The sequence below is a fragment of the Patagioenas fasciata genome, chromosome 2, assembly GCF_037038585.1.
Source record: "Patagioenas fasciata isolate bPatFas1 chromosome 2, bPatFas1.hap1, whole genome shotgun sequence".
Classification (NCBI taxonomy): domain Eukaryota; kingdom Metazoa; phylum Chordata; class Aves; order Columbiformes; family Columbidae; genus Patagioenas; species Patagioenas fasciata.
This window is the reverse complement of record NC_092521.1, coordinates 87,201,144-87,223,159: the sequence shown is the minus strand read 5'-3', so window position 1 is coordinate 87,223,159 and position 22,016 is coordinate 87,201,144. Positions and strand designations below refer to the sequence as shown.

Genomic DNA, 22,016 nt, shown 5'->3' with positions numbered 1-22,016 from the left:
GATAAAGATAAAGATAAAGATAAAGATAAAGATAAAGATAAAGATAAAGATAAAGATATATTATATAATAAACACTTTTTGATATCTTTCACTTCACACACTAACAAAGCAGGAGAAACAATTTTTTGAGCGAATCATACAGACATTATTTTCTGAAATAAAAAAAATAATAAAAGCTCTGTTAACCTAGATTCAACATAAGTAATATTTGCAGGCTGGTTTCCAGAGCCCTCTAGGGATTAAACATAGTTTGAAAAACTAAATACCTACTCATATTTTGTTTAGTAGTAGCTCATCTTCTGTTTGTTTTTTTTAGAATATCACTTTAGACTACTGGATTGTCAGAAGTACCTTTCAACATCAATGGAAATGGGAAACATAGCCAAAGGACCTGAACACACAATGGTTAATGCTTATATACCTGTTGTGTCTTCAAGGAAAGGAAGATGGAATGATTCCAAGCATGCAGAAGAAATGCTGTCTGAAAGAGGAAAAATAGTATGAAAAGTGTAATCACGTTGCTTTTAAGGATGACCTGTCTCCAATATGATGTTTGATTCTTTTAGATATTTCAGCTATTTCAAATCACACTTAGCTCTAATGTGATATTCCATTTATCATCAAACATACAACATTATGTTTACAAAATGATTAGGATGGGAAGAAGCAGAGGAAACAAATCAATATTTTTTAATTTACAGGAAAAGTCTATAAATAAATAAATAAAATAATATTAAAATCAATGTTTCCTTAAATCAGTAAACTACCTCTTCATCAGCCTTGAAATGTCCCAGGAAGTTATCTTCTTCTTCCCACATTCCTTTTATTACTTTTTTTTTTTTTCTTAAACATACCAATATGATACATAGCCAGTGGACAGGGGTGAACCTCAAAGAAAAAGTTTCTACTCATAAATGTTCAAGCAATGTGAAGTGTGAGTTAGGGCAAGTTATTTCAAACCTCTGTGAGGTATTTGGTATTCCCTGCTTAATTTATAAATGTTTTATATCTGTGACAGTCTCTAACAGGCCACAACATTTCCATACAAAGGGTTCCGTGCAAATACTTCCAAAAGGGCAAGAAAATGGAAGCAGCTAGACTAGGCAGTTTACACAGGTCTTAATGCTGGAAGCCCCATCACACTATAGTAAGATGTGTTGGGTTTTTTGTTTTGTTTTGTTTTTTTCCACTCCTGCTTAAGTGTTAAACAGTTAAAACTGCACATCTTTAAGGAACTTTATGCCCCTTTACACAATATGTGTACCCTGGGTTACATATTTTGTCTCCCAGTAAGTATCTCAGGCTTCCTGATTATTCTGTTCCCCATAAACACTTTCTTCTTAATCCTTCCACAAGCAAGTTTCATGGCACAGGACTTCAAGGCAAATTGAGAGATTTTGAACAGGATAACCAAGTCCTACCAGAATGTCATTACAAAGAAAGGACCCCAATGATTTATCATATAAATATATATATAATATGTACATGTGAAGAAGCCAAATTAATAGGACAAATTCCCAAGATGAAACTGAGATAGAATGTTGTTCTCAACTTCTATACACTCATAAATGTATTATATATTATTTGATAAGCCCAAATAAACAGGAAGACTCAATTTTAAGTTTTACTTGTATATAGTGGTAAGAGCAGTCTCTAGATTGAATACTGATGTTAGTTCAGTTTGAATTCCAAACAAAAAACTTCAGTTACAGAATTGTGAATTACTTTATACTTCACTAAATAATCTTTGCATGCTGCCCAATCACCTGTATAACTCGAAAAATTTCTAGGAGCTAGTAGGACTACAGATCAAGTAGAGTGGATATGGCTTGAGAGGTTTTTTGTGTTCATTAATTATAATGTATTATACAGACAAAAAGAAGGCCTGAAGTTCTTCAGTGATGCTGAAGTTCTTGCTGCTCTGCAACCAAGCAGGCAGTGCACAAGTAGATAAAATGACAGTGCCTAAGCACAAACACTACTGAAACTCAAAAGACCCCAGTACTTCATACACCTATTAATAGAAAATAAGTGATATATGGTAAAAACTGACTTGTCTTTATCATTAATTAAATCTTCATAAATATTCATTATATACTGAAAATTATGCAGGAACTACATTTGTATAACATGAACACTGTTGATGACATTGAATATTCTTAGAAGCTCAAAAACATACCATAAAATCCATGTTTAAAAATTAATAAGAGGCTGAAGAAAAGCAAGAAAAAAACCTCTTTGTAAGTATATGCAAAGAATCATAGATTATCCAAGAAGTAGCAGGATGTGTGTACTGATGCCTAGAGAGAGTCTATTTTCTATGGACAGATGTGAAGGGACTTACCACCTGAGTGTTTATGTCTGAGCAATTTTTAAATTGTTCTTCTTGCTAGTGTACCACATTGTCTCTTATGCGGTATGTTTTTCATTTTTTCAGCACTGCTACTCAAATTAGGTCTATCAAAGTTTAGCCAGTTTTCGTAGGTCCTGGTGATACAGACCAGGGAAAGCATACCTGGAAGAGGTATGACACAGTACTTAGCCACTCACTGGAACAGAAATTTTATATGCCCGTGCAGAATTGATATATTTTGGTTTCTAAGAACAAAGAGTTCTGTGTTTCAGGTACATAATAAAGTTTCCCACAGAGGACTTCAGACTCCTTTTAGCCTGTCACAGTGAACCCCAGTCTTGTTCCCAAGAACCAGGATTTTTAAGTATTCAACTTTTATTTTGCTATATTGCATCACACAGATGAAAGTCAAACATCTGTGGTTGACAGGAAACATGAAATGAGAAGCAAAGAACATAAGATGTACTGAACAGAGAACATGACACATAAAAGGAACACCAAAATATAAATGCCTGTACAGCACAGAAAGAAAGCAGATCATCAGGTTCTGAGTAACAGCTGGACAACATGATGATGTAAGAAATATTACAGAAATATTGCAGATAATTTTGGAAAGATTATGAACAGAAATACATAAAAGATAACACAACAAACATAATTTTATGAGAAAGATATGTGTATTAAAAAGCATGGAAATGAAAGCTTGTAATTTGATTTCACTTATTTTATGCCGTAGTCTAATGCTGACGATTTAATAGTTCTAAAATATTTGGCAGTGTTTGACTTACAATACTGTAGCCTTTTTAGTGAGATAGCATGTTGGTATTTTATTAAATATAAATTCTGGATATTGCTTTGGATGTGAAAATTTCTGCTTAATGTACCATGAAACAAAACTGCAATTAAGCGCTCCCTATGTAATAAGAATGATCAGCTCAGCATAGGTTCTCATTTTGTACTTCTCTTCCAGGACAAGCTCTGATCACATGTATTCTTGTCCTCCGCATTTCATTACTAAAGCAGAATTCTCATCTTGGTCTGTAATCAATTAAATCAACTACCTGACAAATATTTATTGGAGATCATTAAAAGGTTTTGAAAAAAATCAGTACCTTCTAAGGGGGGATGAAAGTTGCCTTTTTATTAAAGCCTAGATGGAAACCAATAAAATATCTGAAAAAAACTAGAAGTCCTGGACACAGTACTGCTAAGCACAAACTGAGACAAAGTTAGATATGGTTGATGGTTAACATACAGTTAATCTCAGAAATACAGGGCCATTTTATTTTTATTTTCTGCTAGGAAATTGAAGTCTCAGAACAAGGCACAGTTTTGACTAAGGGATAAGTTGGTCAAAGCATGAGTTAAAAACAGTTATTTTCACAGCATTAAAAACAATTTAAATGTGCTTATATTTATATATATGATCAAGTCCTACCAATGGTAACGGAAAGTAAACACAAGCTTAAGTCATCTGTAAAATGCTGGGGTCTCTCACGCACAAAAGTGCAGTAGCTAAACTGTGGCACTCAAACTTATGTGGTTTAGTACATTCCCCAAGATTCCAAGACATAATAGGAGCTGTTTTTTAATCCCCCCTGCAGGCAAGCTCTTTCAATCTAATTAGGAAGAGGGCATCAGAAATGACAATGAGGAGCTTCTGCAGTGTTGTCTAGCCCTGCATCTTTTGGTTCTTCAAATGCACGGGTCTTACACATGAACAAATACATACTATCTCAAACTTGGCCTAATTGACAAGAGCACCTGACTCCTGCTATTAACCAAAATGCCTTTCAGACAGAGTACCAAAACACTCAGAAAGACACAGTATAAGTAAAGTCTTTTTTCCTCTCCTTAAGGATTTTTTTTTTTTTTTAATGAGGAACAAGGAAGACTGTAGCATGTTCTTTTCAAGGTGCAAAAACTGCGGAGTTCTTATGGATAGCAATATGGACTCACAAAGAGAAAGTAGGAGAGATGATCATTGTTACCATTCCTTTCTCATGTAAATTAGCTGCCCCAAACTCTGAGGATCTAGAAAAGAGGTGTAGCCTGGTATAAGACTACCATAAAATCACTGAAATATCTGGAGGCATTTTTTTTTTTACTTTGGCTGAGGAGAACTTGATTGAATGCTGTTGAAGCAACACAATTCTACAGACACCAGATTTTAGTTTCTCTGAAAATGTTACTTTCCTGCACAAGACATTGCAAGGCTATTGCCAGATTATTGTTAAATCAGGGAAAAAAAATGTTTTAAAATGTGCTAAGGCAGGACTTTTTGCTCTCATTTTTAAAGGGCTACAATTTCTTTTGTCTTTAGTTTCCTGAATTCTCTTCAGAATACCCAAAAGTGACAGCTATATCCATGCCAGTGTTTCACAGTTTGCTCTGCATCAAAGGACACGGATACAAACCCATTGAAGGAAAATACAGTTCAATTTCTGAAGCACATAGACTTCATTACATCAGTTCAATAAAATATAATTTTAATTTTTGTCTGATTTGCATAGTCATACCTCAGATACAGCTTAAATTAATTCTACACCATAAAAGGTAGGGAAGGAAAAGGGTGTTTCATTTGGAATGGATGTATATAAAGGCTTCTCTGTTCATCTTCATGAGAAAACAACCAAGTTCACCTTGGTAAAGGGAAGATCTTCTAGTCAAATGGCAAAAAGTACATAAACTGAAATATCAGTGTCATTACTCTTATCTTAGCAGTTCTCTTTTCAATTTAAATAGCACTTCCTGGTTCACCCTAAACACCGTCATTTCCAAAGGGAAAGGTCAGAGTAACAAACTCATTTAGACTGTTTCTGCAGGTGTCTGGAAGGATGGTACACCTATATCTTGAATGTGAGAATACCAGCCATAGTTGTTGGGATCCTGTGCTTTTGTGGCCTTTATGTCTTGTTTAGAATTTCTCTAGGTACTCAGACCCTAAAACATGTCAGTTATATATTACTGCAGTTGTACAGCAGGATGAATTTTCTTCTTTCACTGCCACATCTGAGGTGTATGTTGCTTAGAGTAGTGGGTAGTCACACTAGACATAAATAATTTTGACAGTCAGGAGAAGAACACCTTAAATATACACGTTCCAGAGATTACCAATCAATCTTATCTGACAAACTAACCCCAGAAACAGTTTTAAAAAACATTTTTTCCTTTTCATCATCTAGACAAGTTCTGTGAAAGACACTTTTCAGTCTCTCCTTTATATGTAGGATCTAGTAGTTTCTAGCATAAATAAGGTATTTACTTATCTACATAAAATTCCAACTAAATTAAGCACACTGGGATTGAAAGAGAAAAATCTACTATTCAGCAGGTGTAATTTGCAGAAAGTGCATACAATGTATTTGGCGATTGAGATCAAGAAATTCTAGCAATTCTACTTCTTCCACGAAACATACACTGTAATGGTACTATACAGATTTCCAGGTGTTTCTGACTATAATCACAAAATCATTAACTACTTCTGTTTTCTTTTCACCTCCAGAAAGCCCACAAATAAGAATGATCACTTTATTTGACCATGTTTCCTCTTCCCTCTCTAATTTCAATGCAGACATCAATACTTTGGATTCTTTCATCTTTCTAAGACACTTTCCTAACTATATAAATTCTCTTTTTATCCCTTAAATCTATTTTACGTCACTTCTATCCACAAAACACTGTAAATTATCTTAATCTCATGTGAATGCTATTTCTGCTCAAATCCTTGGCAAAACCACTGTTCTTTCTATCATTGAATATCATGCTGCTTTTGCATGTGGCCTCTTCAATAATTCTTTGAAGGCTGGGGCAGTGCACTCATGTGAATTAAGAGGTGCAACACTTTACAAATTTCAAAAGTCTTGTGTTCAAATAAGCATTTGTTTAATTTACTGAAGTGCTTCAGCTACGCATATTAATCAATTCTAGAAATCCTCTGACTTCTACTTTTTGCACTGCATGAACACAGGCACTTCTCATTGGAGACTTTTTCTTTCACAAGTTATTACATCTTTCTGTATCTGTGCTTGATTTATTGCCTGTCTTACTTCATGTTTCAGGTTAAGCATGCTGCTTGCCTTACCGCAGTTTTTATAAGTACATACATTCTAGAAACCTCAACATAAACTATAAAACAAACAAACAAACAATCAAAAATGAACAAGCAAACAAAACACCTGCACTTTAATGTATGTAACAGAATTTTAGTTTTCCCCTTCTGAATATTCTTTAAAATATTCGGTGCTCATTTTTCATCACATGTAACCATGTGAAAATTACAGTGCCATGCATACACAAATATGTGTTCACCCAGAATAAGATGTTAAGAAGACACAATTTTGGTGAATAACTTTCTAGAAAGCTTTTACAGACAATTCACGTATTACTTTGAAATGACAGAAAACACAATTTAATTACTAAATACTGGCTATATTTTTTTGATGTAAGAAAATGTAAACTCTATCAGGCCTAGAAATTGCAGCTATAGAAAATGTCTCTGTTAGGTCTAGAAAGCTAATCATAGAATGATAAAGAAATTGATTTTATATGGATTGCAAAAGGTACAAATAATATTTTGGATTTCAATGTAATTATTCCTAATAAATTATATATGTCACAATAGTGCAATATTATTTATACAAATATTATTTAGAGTCATGCCTTAAGCTTAACAGCTTTCTATCAAAAAGACTATGACACCTATCTAGGTTTGTCTTCCTTATAAGAGAATTCGCACTGTGTGAATTCACTGGAATGAACAATTGCAGTTTTTAATTTAGTTAAGTCACCTACCACTTCAATCTTGTAAACAAAGCATACTGTAAAAGGTGCCGGATAGAAGCATTCAAGTGTGTTACTTGTCAAGAGAATTTTTCTGGGATCAGGAGGAAAAATTAAAACAAATACATCATCACATACATGTACAAAACTTGAAATTCTGTATCTTATTACATTAATGTTCTCCATTCCTCCTGACAGGCAACAGAGTTTTATCTCTAGCTAATTCTAATCAAAGAAATCACACAATCTCTAAGCATCCAAAGGAATCCTTTGACTGTGGACTGATTTATAACAGTCACAAGATGCTGCAGCATACAACCAAACCTCACTTAGCGATTGCTTGTTGAAAACCACATTCTGCTGACTAACATTTTAATATACATTATATAATTGCTAGAAAACACATCTTGAATTAACATCCTTATTATATTTTTATTTTCTGTATAAATTTAGAAAACATATAATATGCAACATGGTAGTATTGACCGTGTGTACGGAAAGTGATGGAAGTGTTTGGCATTGCAAGAATATCCAATTAGAATACTGCTTCCATCTCAAAGGTGAGATCTTAAACAGTATTCTCATTTGGTACTCATTTTGAGTATCCTCCCTTCAGCTGGGACAATATACTATCAAAAACACTGGGTTTTTTTGTTTGTTTGTTTGTTTTGTTTGTTTGTTTGTTTGTTTTGTTTTTGTTATTTTTTGTTTTGTTTGTTTGGTGTTTGTTGTTTTTTTTTTTTTGTGGCTATAGTACTGGAATGAAATGCAAAATTTCAATCTGTTTTCTGGTACAAGCAGTTTTAATCTTTTTATGTTTTCATACCCTTTGTAAGAGAAAAGGTATTGTAATATCTCACCAAGTTAGAAATTGCAATAGATCTTAAATTAATACATTTGGAAGTTATTTAGACTAGACTATATTAAATGTCTTAAAAAAAAAATTCCTTAATTCTGAAAGAATGAGAACCACTAGCTGAAGTAAAAGTAGGACTGACATCTTGATTTTCTTCCCAGCTATTGACAGGGAGCAATATTTTCGCATCTAGAAAACTTCAGCATGACTGGAAGTCAGAAATAAATAAGTAAGCAAATATGGACTATCACAGAGAAAATTCCTCTAGTAAATTAAGCAAGAACGTGATCTGTACTGACTGCAAATATCTACAAGCATTATCTTCAAAAAACAGGTATTAAGCTAGTATTCATAAAGCACAGAATCAAAACCACTCATCTTGCTGAATCCCAATGAAAATATCAGGAAAATAAACAACATTGCTGTGCTGTTATTGCATTTTTGGATGCAGGTTGGTATGAATTTTCTCAAGCCCAAAACAGAAAATAAAATTAAAAACAAGAATGCTAGCACAGACCTTGTCTTTCTGTTAAACAGGATGCTGAACGGAGTATTGCCTTGAGCTTGCTAAGTATTATTCTACAGAGACCTAATGCACTAATACAATAAAAATCTACCAACAATTGCCTTTAACTAGTAAAGTATCTAAGTATTCTACAGAATTCTAATGCATTATAGACTAAAAATCTATTTCTATGTGGTAATTATAGTCAATTTTTGTGAGATTTCTCAAGTCAATATTTATAGTAATGCATTTGAAAAGAACAAAAAAAGAAAGAAGCAATCAGAGAGAACTTTGTCCTTTGCATGACTTGGTTTGCTTTCTTACAGTTACTACAAGAATTCATACATACATATCTATCACCAAAGCAAGATATTTTGCTGGTAAGCGTAGAAACTGTGAACTGGAAAAGGGAGTACTCCTGGTTTCATAATTTTTCTCTTGCCACAAGATGGCACCAAAAGATTAAAAAAAAAAAATTTAAAAAAAAAAAAAAAAATCTGCATTTCCAAGGTTCCCATCTGAATAAATGAACAAACTTTTCAGTGACTTGCACAAGAATGTAATCAACATTTAACTTTTGATTTGGTTAGAAAGTTATGATCATCATCCAGATTACTTTGACAAACTGCTGAAATGCTGAGCCTTACCATAGAGTTAACGAATACACAGAAAAAGTTTTACTAATGCTTAAGGTTCCTACAAATTGAAAAGAACAAGCAGTGAACATTTAGAATGACATATTACGTTTTTAGGACAGGGAAGTAGGAACATACACAAATATGTAAATGCAAACTAAACAGATACAAGAAATAATAACTTCAAACCCATCAGCAATTTCTCCTAAGGGAAATTTTATCAAAGTTCAACAACTTTTACATTAAGAATTTTCTTTTACTTCACTCAGGTTTGTTTTTTTTTTTTTTTTCTGTGTTTGTTTGCTTTTTTTGTTTGTTTGTTTGTTTGATTTGTTTTGTTTTTAAAAGTAGATCTCGTATTTAATGAACTCTTAAAAAAAGCTGTGTGGCATATAGTGAGAGAAATACTGAAGAAACAATATTTCTAACTTAAGGATTTCTCATTGTCAATCTAATGCTCTTCTAGTCCCACAACAAAACCTCATCCTTCACAAATAAATGTATTATCTAATAAGAAGAGGTCAGAATGCACTAAGTGTATATAACCAAACCAAAACTACAAAAGCTTGTAAGGGAGGAAGAATATCAAATCATAATTACTTCACTGGCAATTACTTCATGTAGTATATTTAATTTACCTATTAAAAAAAATAAAACAATAAACAAACTAGTATCTTGGAACATAAAACTGCTAATTCAGCAGCAAATTGCTTTAAGTCACTATAATTGGTTCCTTTAAGGAGGAAAGATCCTCAACAATGTCAAGATTATAAAGTACTTGTTTTCATGTCAATATTATCCTGATGTTCATTGCTAGTGTTTCTGACTGTAAAGAAATGTATTAAGCTATCTTCAAATATTTTTTTCTGTACATCATGTAATTTTAGCTCATATATTTTAAAGCACTGATGGATTACCCTTGAGAAGTCAGTGCATGATGATCACACATTAGAATCAGTGAGATTAATTCTGTTTACTTAAACGAAATAGAATTTTTTTTTTTTTCAGTCATCATGCCATTATAACAACCATACTTTTTTTCGCATTATTGTCCCAATGACCAATAGTTCAGCTTTAACCCACTGTAATGGTAACAAAGTAGCTTCTAAACAAGGCCAGCAATCTTTTTTTTTTTTTTTTTTTTACTGCTGAGGTATCATTCTTTTACTTGTTTGCCCTTTTTTGGTGAAAAGAAGTATTTTAATATGCTAAAGCTAGAAGTGGACTCCAGCTAGGATACCCAGAGTAACAAGGAACCAGCCACATCACTAAAATGACCTCATAATTATGGTATACCTGCAAGAAAAGACTGACTGGGTGCTTTTCGAGAGACTGAGCTGAAATAATTTAACTGGGGCAGTGGGACCGATCCTCCTAGGCTGTTTTTATTCCATTACACCTGATTTTCACAGGTTGTCCAAGTGGCGAAACACCTCCAACCCTGCATACATAAGCACTTACTGGGAGAAAGGAAAAGGTGGGTGTTTCCTCTCCTGAATGTACATAAGCCCAAATTTAGCAAGAAGTCACTGCTGTGATAACACAGGTTTTTTTTGTCTTGTAATTTAAAATGCTGAACTGCTTTGAGCTTTGTCGTTTGTGTTTAACTCCAGCTAAGTGGGTGTTGTTAGAAATGAAAACCTAAAAAAACCCATTTGTAGATGGCTATTTGTAAACTCTGTTCTAAAACATTAGCATAACAAACATGATTTAAACCCCTGAATGCAATGAATTGAAATTACATTGTTATTTTTAAAAAAAAATTCTGTATTTCAGAACTTAAATAATTGATTCCTCCTTCTTTGTCACAAACTTTTAGAGATCCAATTTAGAACAGGTCAAGCCCAATGACCTTTCTTATTCAAAACTTCAATGGGATTATTCTTATAATACATTATGTCTTAGTTTATCATTCTTTTCTAATTTTCTGACCTCAAATAAAAAGCTAGAGGAAACCAAGCAATAATTAGGATATATTTGGAAATAGCACATGTATTTCAGAGTGGATTCAGATGTCTTGTTAGTCAGGGATAGGAAGAAGAAATGCACTATTTTGTTAATTTTCCATTCTGTACACACATTTCACACACATACTTAAATTTTGGAAAAGAGATCAGTTTCTTCTGATCATCAGAATGATTAAACACTGTCTAAATAACATAAATTTTCAAAAGTAATACATTTCCCCCTTAAGAAAGATTTTCTCAAATTAATTAGTCAAATCAGAGTACTGCTCCATTTGAAACCACTTAAAAAGATAAATTGGAAGGAATTGCATAAGCAAGGGAAAAAAATATATATTTGATAAAATAATAATGCTACAGAGGAAAATCCATCTACCTGTATTTGTACAGCTGACATTCATATGTAACTACCAGATCTAGTAACACATAAGCCTTTAAGTTCTTGATCGCGAACTGCCAATAAAATGTCCCCAAGTATTAAGTGATGGAGAGAACCAAATGTACTTAGTATGCCTGGAGCTGGGTTCACTCATTTTAATCAACATGTCAGCTTCAGTGTATCTTGACCATGAGTACCATACTCTTACTTAAGGGAAAGAGCACATCTCAGCATGCTAATGACAGAAATGAATTTCATTCAACAGAGGACAAAAAAGATCACACTTCCCTAAAATGGCACTCGCCATGGTGTTCTATATCCTGCTCTTTTGTGGACACTGCAGATTTCTGCCAAAAGCCTGTGGAAACTATCCCAAAGGGAAGCAGAAGTACGAGACAAAAATGCTATTTAAAAATTGGTCTTGGGAAGTGGGAAGCAGCAGCATATTTAGGGAACTTGGATGAATATGTTTAAGCAGATCTTAAACTATCTTTCATGTCAGAATAAAACATTTTACTTCCCTAATCTTATAAATATGCTTTTTTTTTTTTTCATAGAGCTGCAAAATGACTGGGTACATCCTGGTAACTCATTCATAAACTGAGGTCTAAACTATTACCATTTAGTACAGGACTATCTTGATTAAAGACTGCTGATTAAATGGCTGAATGCTGTTGATCTCTGCTGAAACTCCTCTTACTCTATGGCAATGATTTTATAGATTCTGATGTTTTTTTCTTTTAAACTATGTATTTAACTGTAATTCACTACTAGATGACCCGAGGGTTAGCTAAATTGATTAACTACTTTTCTTTTGATTTTTTAGCAGAGTCATGAGGGTAGGCTAGTAGCCTACATGGCTTACTTTGCAGGAACAAGATTATAATGAAAGAAAAAAATGATATAACATACAACAGTACTGACATATAAAGTCCTCCCTCTAGTAAATGAAATTAAAAAGAAAAAGAGAAGGCAACTATACTGATAATGAAAATATGATCTATAGCATGATGTAAATTTTTTGTGAAAGGTTATTTGCATAATGTGTTATTAAAATTTATTATTACAGGTGGAAAGAAAATAAGAGCTGAAATATTGTCATTTTCCTGCTTCAATTCATCGTGGTTTGAGATATTTTGTTTTAAACATATTCTGGTTTTGTTTCTTTGTATTCTTTGTATTCTTTCTATTTTTTCTTGAGTTTTGTTTTGCAATTATCTCTAACAACTGATAGTCTGCTACTGAAAATCCAGGTCATCTTCTGAGTAGCCTCAGCATTAAAAAACAAAACAAAGCAAAACAACAAAAAGAACCAAACAAAAAGAACCACTAAACACCCCACCCCACATTATTCACCTAATTTGCCATGTACATCTCTAGTGAATGTATTACTTAGAATCTTCATAATGTAGAGAAATCAGTGACATTTAAATCTACTTTTAACTAATTTGCTAATGACATAGATAAAATGGATCTGTAGGTCTTCATGGTAGCTTCTTATATATGATAAAACAGAGAGGCACCCAGCTAGAAACTTTTAGATTCACACCTTGTCTGATAAGTTTAGGTTCAGACATTTCTCTAACAAAGAATGAAACATGAAAACGTGATTATAAGTGCATGTATTTCAAAAAATTAAGAAAACAGTCTGAGAAGTGAAATAAGCCATTTTTAAATTTCAAATTAAGTATAGTAATATTATCCACAGTTTTAAATCAAGAAGGTTAGGTGCACCTTTCTTCCCTTTTTCTCTCTGCCAAATGCATATAAAGATATATAGAGAAATGTTGAGAGTACTTCCCTTAAAAACTAGGGACATGTTGATAAAATACCCTACAATGTCAGTTCATAACTGGAGTCCATATGTCTGTCAAGGCCATATCTGAAAGTATTTTAAGGTCTAGTGGGGAACAGTATTCTTAAAAGAACACTATGAAAATGATAACCATATGAAGGAAAAAAAAAATAATATGCCTATTAAAGTACATGGACAGAGTCAAGAAAATCTCACTGTCATGTCAGTAGTACAAAGTAGTACAAAGACTACTGCAGGGTTACAGGTCCCTTGGCCCTGGAGATTCCACCACGCCAGGACAGGATGCATTGTACACATGACGTTACTGATACTTTCCAAATCTTGCATCTTGGACATGATGTGTATTTATGGTCCCAGTTCCACTGCACCATAGAAAAGGCGTCAGGAAAATGGTAGGTGAAAGAAAGGAATTTATACATCTAAGTGATATATTTTTTTTAGGAATCTTAGAAGCAGGATAAATTTGATCATCCTTCCTCTGTCCTGAATATTATTACTTCTAAATAATTACAAATACTTCGGGTTCTTATATATTTTCTCAACCTCATTTAAAAACTCAGATTTTGTCCAGGTATTTTGTCCTCTGTGCAAGATATGAAACATATCCAAGAAAATCTAGATGCAAAACTCTCTTGATACCGCTGGAAGCGAAAATCAGCGGTACACTTGTGACATTTAGAGGAACCAATGACAGAATGCACAGCATCTATGTTTCCTAGACACAGACATATCTCTGTTTTATTTCTGCTTATTGTTAGGATAGCATAGCAATTAACAAGATAATCCTTTCCTTCATTAAACAGGAGTACGTATCATATGAACTACTGAATTGTGGCAGACACAAACACACAATAACAGTCCAGTTATATAGTTTTATATTTAACATTAATTTTGGGAAAAAATTACAAGTCCTGTTGGACATTATGTTTTAAGCCTTGCTCATAGTGCTGTAAATTGAATTGATATCAATTCTTTATGTCTTAAAGGTCTCGATATTATAGCATTGCAGGGTTCATGAGGACTGCATTCATTTTTAAGGATCATGATCTGGTTGCGCTTAGTGATGGTATGTCATATACTTTATGATGTAATGCAAAGCACTGAAATAGGATAATACAATAAATCCAATCTGTAATGTGGCAGGTGATGGTATATTAACAAGAAAATCATAAAACATACATATACATGGATATATGTATCACACAACATACAGTTCTTAATAAGAAAATATTTAGAAGGTGTTTTTTTATTTTTGTAAAACACAGAAGAACAGAGTTCTAGCTTCTGCTCAACAGAGTTCTGGAAACATCTATTTTCAACTCATTTTTTTTTTTAATCATTACCTTTATATAAACACATATACACGTTTGTTTCTTTACATGATTTCCTACTGTTTGAAATAAGATTCAAAGTTCACTTGGAGTTACAATTAAGAGACACTATAATAAAGTAATAAATAAAAAAAATTGTGTGAACAATGATGTGCATGTGGGAACAATATTCAAAAGGACACCTGCCATGTTCTTTTCATGGTATCCAGTTAACTTCATAGGTCTTTGCATTACCCTGATGCAGCCTGTTGCTATATAGTACTACACACTTCCAACCAGCAGACTTGAGTGAATATCCCTATGACAGTACAAGCTGGGGAGTACCTCTGAGATGCTGCTACCCTGTTTCCCTGAAAATAAGACAGGATCTTATATTAATTTTTGCTCCAGAACTTATTACTTTTTTACATGTATAACTGCCTGGACACTATTTAAATTGACTTTTTTTTTTTTTTCACAAACTGTAACTAGGGCTTATTTTTGGAGTAGGGCTTGTATTTTGATCATTCTCAAAAATCCTGAAAAATTGTGCTAGGGCTTATTTTTGGGGTAGATCTTATTTTTGGGGAAGATCTTATTTTTGGGGAAACAGGGTAGATCTTCATGTTCCCTGCTGGATGCACTTCTTTACCAAAAAAGTGATAAACATCTATTTGATATAAGTTAGTAGAGACAATAAATGGTAGTGGGAGCTTAAAGAAAATGTGAAGTAATAAGAAGTTCATAGAAATTAAGAAAGAAATTGTATAGTATTCTGATTGCTAGAATGCAATCCCTGTACAAGACAAAGTTTTTTCCTGTTTTTCCTTTACTGTACACACACACACAGACAGAAAATGAGGTAACTGACTCTGATGTTTAATAATTAGGAAGATTGCATGTACAAAGACTTGTATAAAGCTTCAAATGGCATATTTTTGGCATACTACAAATCAGACTAGTAAGCCGATAAACAGAACATATAAGCTCAATAGGTCTTTGGTTGGGTGGTGGTCTGGCTTCCCACCAGACGAAAACAAAATAAAGAAAAAAACAGTCCTCAGATCTAGCTGATTTTTTTTTTTTTTTTTTTTTTTGTGTGTGTGTGTGTAATAATAGACCCAGAGAACTGTAACCCACTCAGCTCCCCAAAGACAAGGATCAGTTTCCATTGCTCTGTTGTAGAACTTCTAAGCTATGGAAACAGGCAAGTTAGGGAAGCTACCATGCCAAGGACTCAAAGTGGAAGAGCTGTAAATTCAGGAAGGGAAACACAAGCAACATTCAAAATAGGAGTGAGTTCCTCTTGGCCTGAAGAGAGATTTGGGGACCGTTTGGTTCAGAATACTATTGTTTTTCACTTTGAAGCGTTTTCAGAACTTGGACGGTAGGGGAAGTATATTTTATCAAAAAACAAGTGTTCACATTAGTAGATTTGAGGGTGCAGGATGTGCAGTGTGTGTTGTGTTGTGTTGTGTTGTCACCCAAGGTTTCAGTGAGCTGTACCTTTAGTTTGCATAAACTTTCATCAATGGTTGCACACTATACATTTAAAATGTGCTATGGTATGGCACCCTTATGTACAGTGAAGTCAATATTCATAATGTTTTACTTTGGCATACTGCTCATAAGAAAACAAGTTTTTTGCTGAATTTCAGTTTTCCTCCTTTACAATAAATGATACATCAATTAATACATTATTAAAATCCTATAACAAATACAATGGTAATACTGAATATATATTTATGTGGTTCACTTAAAGCACTCACAAAATGTTTCTTAAAGCTTTATATTCTATTTACCTGCCCAAATAATGTGTTTTCTTTCCATTTCTGTCTATCATGTAGTATCCAAAAATTAACTGTACAGTAGATTTTTTCAGATCTGTGAACCAGGACATATTGGAAGTCTATTTAAGATGCCTTGGTGTTTACAAACTCAGCTTCAAAGGATAATAATGAATGAATTAAAAATAATATAACTGTCAGAAATCTCTTCTCATTGCTACTATTCAACAAAATTTCAATCTTAATTTGACCCCTTGCACTAGTGCTGCAACCTAGTGGTGTGATAAGGTAGAAAATTGTACTGCTTTGAGGGCAGTGTGTTATCAACCTGGCTGTGAATATGGTTAACACACACAGAAATTAAGTCACCTGTACAGAATTATCCAGATGATACAGTCTCTGTTTCAGCCACTTGTTTCCTTGGGAAATCACTTCGAGATCAGGAAATTACTTTCCTGGAATCAGAAGTAGATCTTATTTTCAAATTAACCTTTTCTAGCTTTTATATTTAATGATTTAACAACGAAAAAATAACTTACATTACTTGGCTACAATTTGTATACTGATGTGCATGTATAGATGTGTATCATGAATATCTCTCTACATTTAATGATGAGCTCATTTCCTTTGAAATATAATATTATTTTGATGCATTTTCTACCACAGATAAGCACAGAAAATAACAGTAACTGCAGTGTCTGCTGTGAGCACATTTCAGTATTTTGTCAGTTACTTCACAGTTCCTTTGTCTATTGACAAAATACAAGTACAAAGTTTTGTTATATTTACACTCATTTACTCTAATGCAAAGCCAACAAGATCATTTAAGAGCACCTAAGTTCCTATATATGGTCCCTTTAAGATATATTTTGCTATATTATTTTCTACAAACTGTTACAAAATATTATAGATATAAAATGCTGGCAAAGAAAGAAACCAAGATGTATTTTCCAGTGCTACTGAAAGTAACAAAAAATCAAATAATCATTGGCAGTTTCAAGTTTAATTATCTATACTATAATCAACAATTCTCAGACATTACAAAGTTCCTATTTAAGTGTCCAAAATCATCTTGACTCCACACAAAGAAAACATGGACATAAAACTAAACTAAAATTAACAGAAACTGCTACAGAAATGACCTCTTCATTCATACTTTTATTTTATGAATTATATAAAAATTCAAGACTCTCTCAGGCACAAACTGGATTACCAGTTTATAATCTAAGAAGTATTCGTCTCTCGATGTAAAGCCATATTGACTCTAAGAAGCTGGTTTTCAACTCTTGAGAAAGATAGCTTGTCTTTTCTACTTGCATTTCCCAGTTCCCTAAGTTCATTGTTTCATCTTCTCCTCTAAAATAGTACTGACTACTATTACATTCAAAAGTAACCAATTAATATAAAAGTTTGAGTAACTGGCAAATCACAATAAATATTTGCACCAGACTCATAATATTCCTAGTAAATTGCGTACTTAAGAAGTATTTAGAGATTCAGAAGTATGTTCCAATCTCCCACTTCCTGCTTTCCCCCTCCAGTAATATCGCCATGTAAATTTAAAACCTACTAGCTTAAAAAATAAACACGAACCACCACATATTTTTTTACAAACCTGCTTCATCACATTGTGCACACACTCACACATTCATATATGCATAGACATATGCACATACAACAAGTTGTATGATTCCAAAAATACCTTAAAAGCAACGAGTGTGCAGTCAGGGTAATACAGAGGCTTTTACTGAAATGAGAGATGAAGATTATGGCCAACAGCTCCATTGGTGTGGAAGCAGCAGAGATGATAGGTCAGTTTTAAAATGCTGGTTGCTATTTGTCACTGATTACATGTGCAGATGCATTCTTTTAAGCTGAAGGACAGTTAGATTTTTATGGCAGCAACTAGTATCATGTACAGTATTAGCTTATTGCAAATTTATAATGCAGTTGACAATGCCATCAGTAGTAATTCTGAACATGGATTTAGACTTGCATTGTGCTGCATTAATTTAACACCACATCAAATATGGATTTTATTGCAGCAGTGACAATAAATGCTCACATAGGTGCAGACTAAATTTTTCCTCCCTCCACCTTCTCCCTTCCCCCCTCCCTTTTACTGAAATGTCAAACCTGGCAATATTTTCCCAATTTGTTTCTCTGTAGCTCTGTACAGCTATTTGAAATGTGGCCTGTATCCACCCTGCTATCCTTCTCCACTGGGATTTCCTTCATAAGAAGCATCTGCTCTGAGTGTGTATAATTATTCTGAAATTCAGTTCAGGGCAGAACAAATAGCAACGAAAGCTGTAACAGACTTGCACTGATATACAGAAAGTGAGGGACACATATCTGTATGTTTCATGCTATGTTCGTAACAGTTACAGTATGAAACATTGTGCTTTTTTCAATTCGAGTAGTATTGTTCCCCTGCAACTGAATTTGCAAGAACTGAATACAGATGGAAACTGCTGCCTAAAAGATAGTCTGCTTACTAGGAGAAAAAAAGAATTGTAAAATGCTTAGTGTTTCAGTCTTGAGTAGATATGATATTGGTTTACTTTGAAGAGAGAATACACAACAGATATTTCCTATCCCTTGCCTCATTACTCCTGAAGCATATTTATAAAATGTAAAAAGTTGTGTATAGTAGAAAAATTTTATACATTGCATTAAATACCGTACTGTTCACGCTATATTAATGATAATAACGACAGTAACTACAAAGAGCTTAAGGAAATAAGAAAGGCTCCTACCTTTTTTTCTGCTTCTGAGACAGTGAAGTAGTATCCAACCCAATCAAACTGAAAAGCGAGCTACTAGAGTCCTTTTGTTCGTTTGTTTGTTTGTTTACTGTTATTTTCTAAGACTGATCCTACTTGGATCTAACTCGAGCTTTGTCTCCCGGCATCACTTAACTCTGGACAACCGGGGAACCAAAGCTAAGGGGTAGCTCTCCTTCTGACTGGCTTTCATTCAGAGCTCTCGATTAGGAAAAAAAAAAAAAAAGGCTGCACACCATCACCAGCACCACCACGCACACGCAAGATGCACGGACACGCTCACACTCGCTCTCCCTCCGCGGACGGGAGCGGGGAGAGCGGCGCTGCTGCTGCCGGAGCCGCAGCACTTACCCTGGGAAGGCAGGTTGGAGACTGGGGTAGCGCCGGCTTTTCCCAGCACACAGCGATTTGCAAGTGAATGCGGTGGGAGGGCACAGCCAACTGAGAGCTTTTTTTGTTAAAGCCTGTCGCCCTGCCTTCGCTGACAGAATGGTTCTCTGTTTTGTGAAGTCTAAGGTAATCAGCCTCATCTGTTTAGCTTGGCGTGAGAATAAATACGGAAAACACCACCACTTTACGTGGTGTATTTTCCTTGATTAAATATAGCCGCTTTCTTACACCATCAGTGATCTTACAGTAATATTTATAATATATATATTTTTAAAAAATAGGATGATGTCAAGTTAAATTACAACCTCAGAGGGCTCAGAGGAAACCAGAGACTAGTTATTTTCTTCAATGAATTGCTTATGTGGTTAGATTAGAAACAATTTTTACTCATGCTTCATCAGTTTTATGATTAATATAAATCAAGGCAGGTTCATATAATATCAGGTAATTTCACATTTTGAAAAGTTATCTGAAAAAAATGTCAATGTCACTACTAATCTTCCATTAATATTTTTCCCCAGTTGTTACTTGTGATGCCTATTTTTATTTTGCTTCAGTCACTGTATTTGGAGTTCATATTTTACAATGTGTTTCTTTTCATCAAGTTAATCTGTGTTTGTTTCATGTTTCTTACACGGCAAATTGGACTTAGCACAATCCTTCTTGGATCATATCATGTCCAATCCTTTCATTGTGATACCATAGAGGGTTATCTGCACATTACTTAGGAGAGATTTAACAAATAGTCACATAAGATTAAACCAATGGATGTCAGTATTGCTCTATCTAAAAATCATCAAAAGGGATTTTCTCTGGTTGTAAAAAAAGTGTTCCTAAAAAAAAAAAAAAAAATCAAAAACCAAATTCCCTTAAAACAGGAGCTGAAAATGTTGTATTTGGGAGTGAGGAAGAAAGTAACAATGAAAATTATTTAATGATTAGAAAATCTAATACAAGATTGCTGGCTATTGTTAGACTGCTCAGTGGCAACAATTTTGCTTATTTTCAGCTGCTGTCAGTTGAAAAGACAATAAAAAAAGAAAAGCAGGATACTTATCACGCCTAGTATCATTTCCTAATGCAAGCAACTACTGCCATTTCCCCAGACCTAAAACCACTAGGAGGAGCAGAAACGACTCATCACTTCAAGCAGAACCTTTTGACAGATGAGCAAGGCAGCACTGAAGTAGCATGCTATGCTAGCATGTGAACACGTCATCTGGAGAAAGAAAGAATCAGAGCAGCAAAATGCTGAGGAGGGGGAATCTTTTTTACTATCACACATAAAATGATTTTAAATATATATATATATATGTACTATGATAGATTTTTAATCTTTTAAGGAAAGACAATGAAGTTCTTTGGATTTAGCTGTCCTTGGGCACATAAATACACTGTGCAATTCATAACACATCTGTAAAAAATTCCATTGTTGTCCTTCTCACTTTCCCATTGTTGTATCAGTCTAAAATGGGAATTGCCATGTACCCATCTACTCCTGGTTTCCAAAGAGCTTCATCCTCAGTTCTTTTACAGGAAAGTGTGAGACTGCAGAATCTAGATGCAGCTTCTTGATATCTACCATCATTTGACAGTACACTATGTGAAGATACATTCACAGTTCACAGTGATCCAGGTAGGGCTAACAATATCAAGACATCAGCACTGCCTTCCAAGTTTACCCATTAATTTGTGCAAAACTGGAGGCAGAAAGTTCTATTATTTTGGGCAAATTCTCTCATATTGATCGGAAGGTAAAGTTCATAGAACTTTAGTGCTGTATCCAGTGCTGCCTCCTAAAATACCAGATCTAGGCAGAAAGCTAAGGATTGACTTAGAGTAAAAAATACACTTTCAATTTGGTAATACAGACAAATTAAATTGTAAGGAAAGGAGACACAAATGTGTAGAAATGTATTTAAAAGGCTGGGAAGTAGCTCTTTAAAGCTGAACTGCTTTTTGGAGGATGAACACAATATTGGCTGTTGAAAATTAAGTTAAAATCTTCAGCTCCTTTTACCATTTTGTCTTCTGTTACTTTAGTTACAACTATGAAGTGGGAAATAAATGACATTTTTTGTATATGTACAAAAATTTATTCCACACGTGTGCACACAAATTCTGAATTCAAAGAAAAGATATGATCTAGTGGAATTATTCAGGAACAACTTCAGAATCACTGAATGTGCACTTACTCTCTTTTCTGTGGAGTATTTTGGTTGCGGTTTTATTCAGCTACAATGGACTGAGGTTATCCTAGAGAGAAATTAATTCATTCTGGCATAGTTCCTGCAAGTCACACTTGCATCCTTAAAGTGGACTTACTTTGAGAGTTAAGGTTTAGCTCTAGAAAATCCATACTTTGTCATTAACTCCTTTTTCTGTTGGTATGGTCAACTATTTAAAAGCCACTATTTATTTATACTGATAGCATATGGATATCTAAGGCAAAA

The 22,016-nt window shown here is 33.9% G+C and overlaps 1 protein-coding gene across 5 annotated transcripts in view; it reads right to left on the bottom strand.

Annotated features, from left to right (window-relative positions):
* The window catches only part of CDH10 (cadherin 10), a 100,988-nt gene extending 81,371 nt beyond the window's left edge, over positions 1-19,617 (bottom strand). The window contains exons 1-2 of one of the 5 annotated variants that reach the window (XM_071804508.1): positions 19,147-19,582; positions 16,757-16,842 (exon numbers count right to left, since the gene is read on the bottom strand). The gene's annotated coding sequence lies outside the window, so the exon portion shown is untranslated. Of the gene's footprint in view, positions 1-421; positions 482-16,756; positions 16,843-19,146 lie in introns of all 5 variants that reach the window. The other 4 variants (XM_071804509.1, XM_065830601.2, XM_065830600.2 and 1 more) reach the window with 4 other exon arrangements.
* Positions 19,618-22,016: the final 2,399 nt, after the last annotated feature.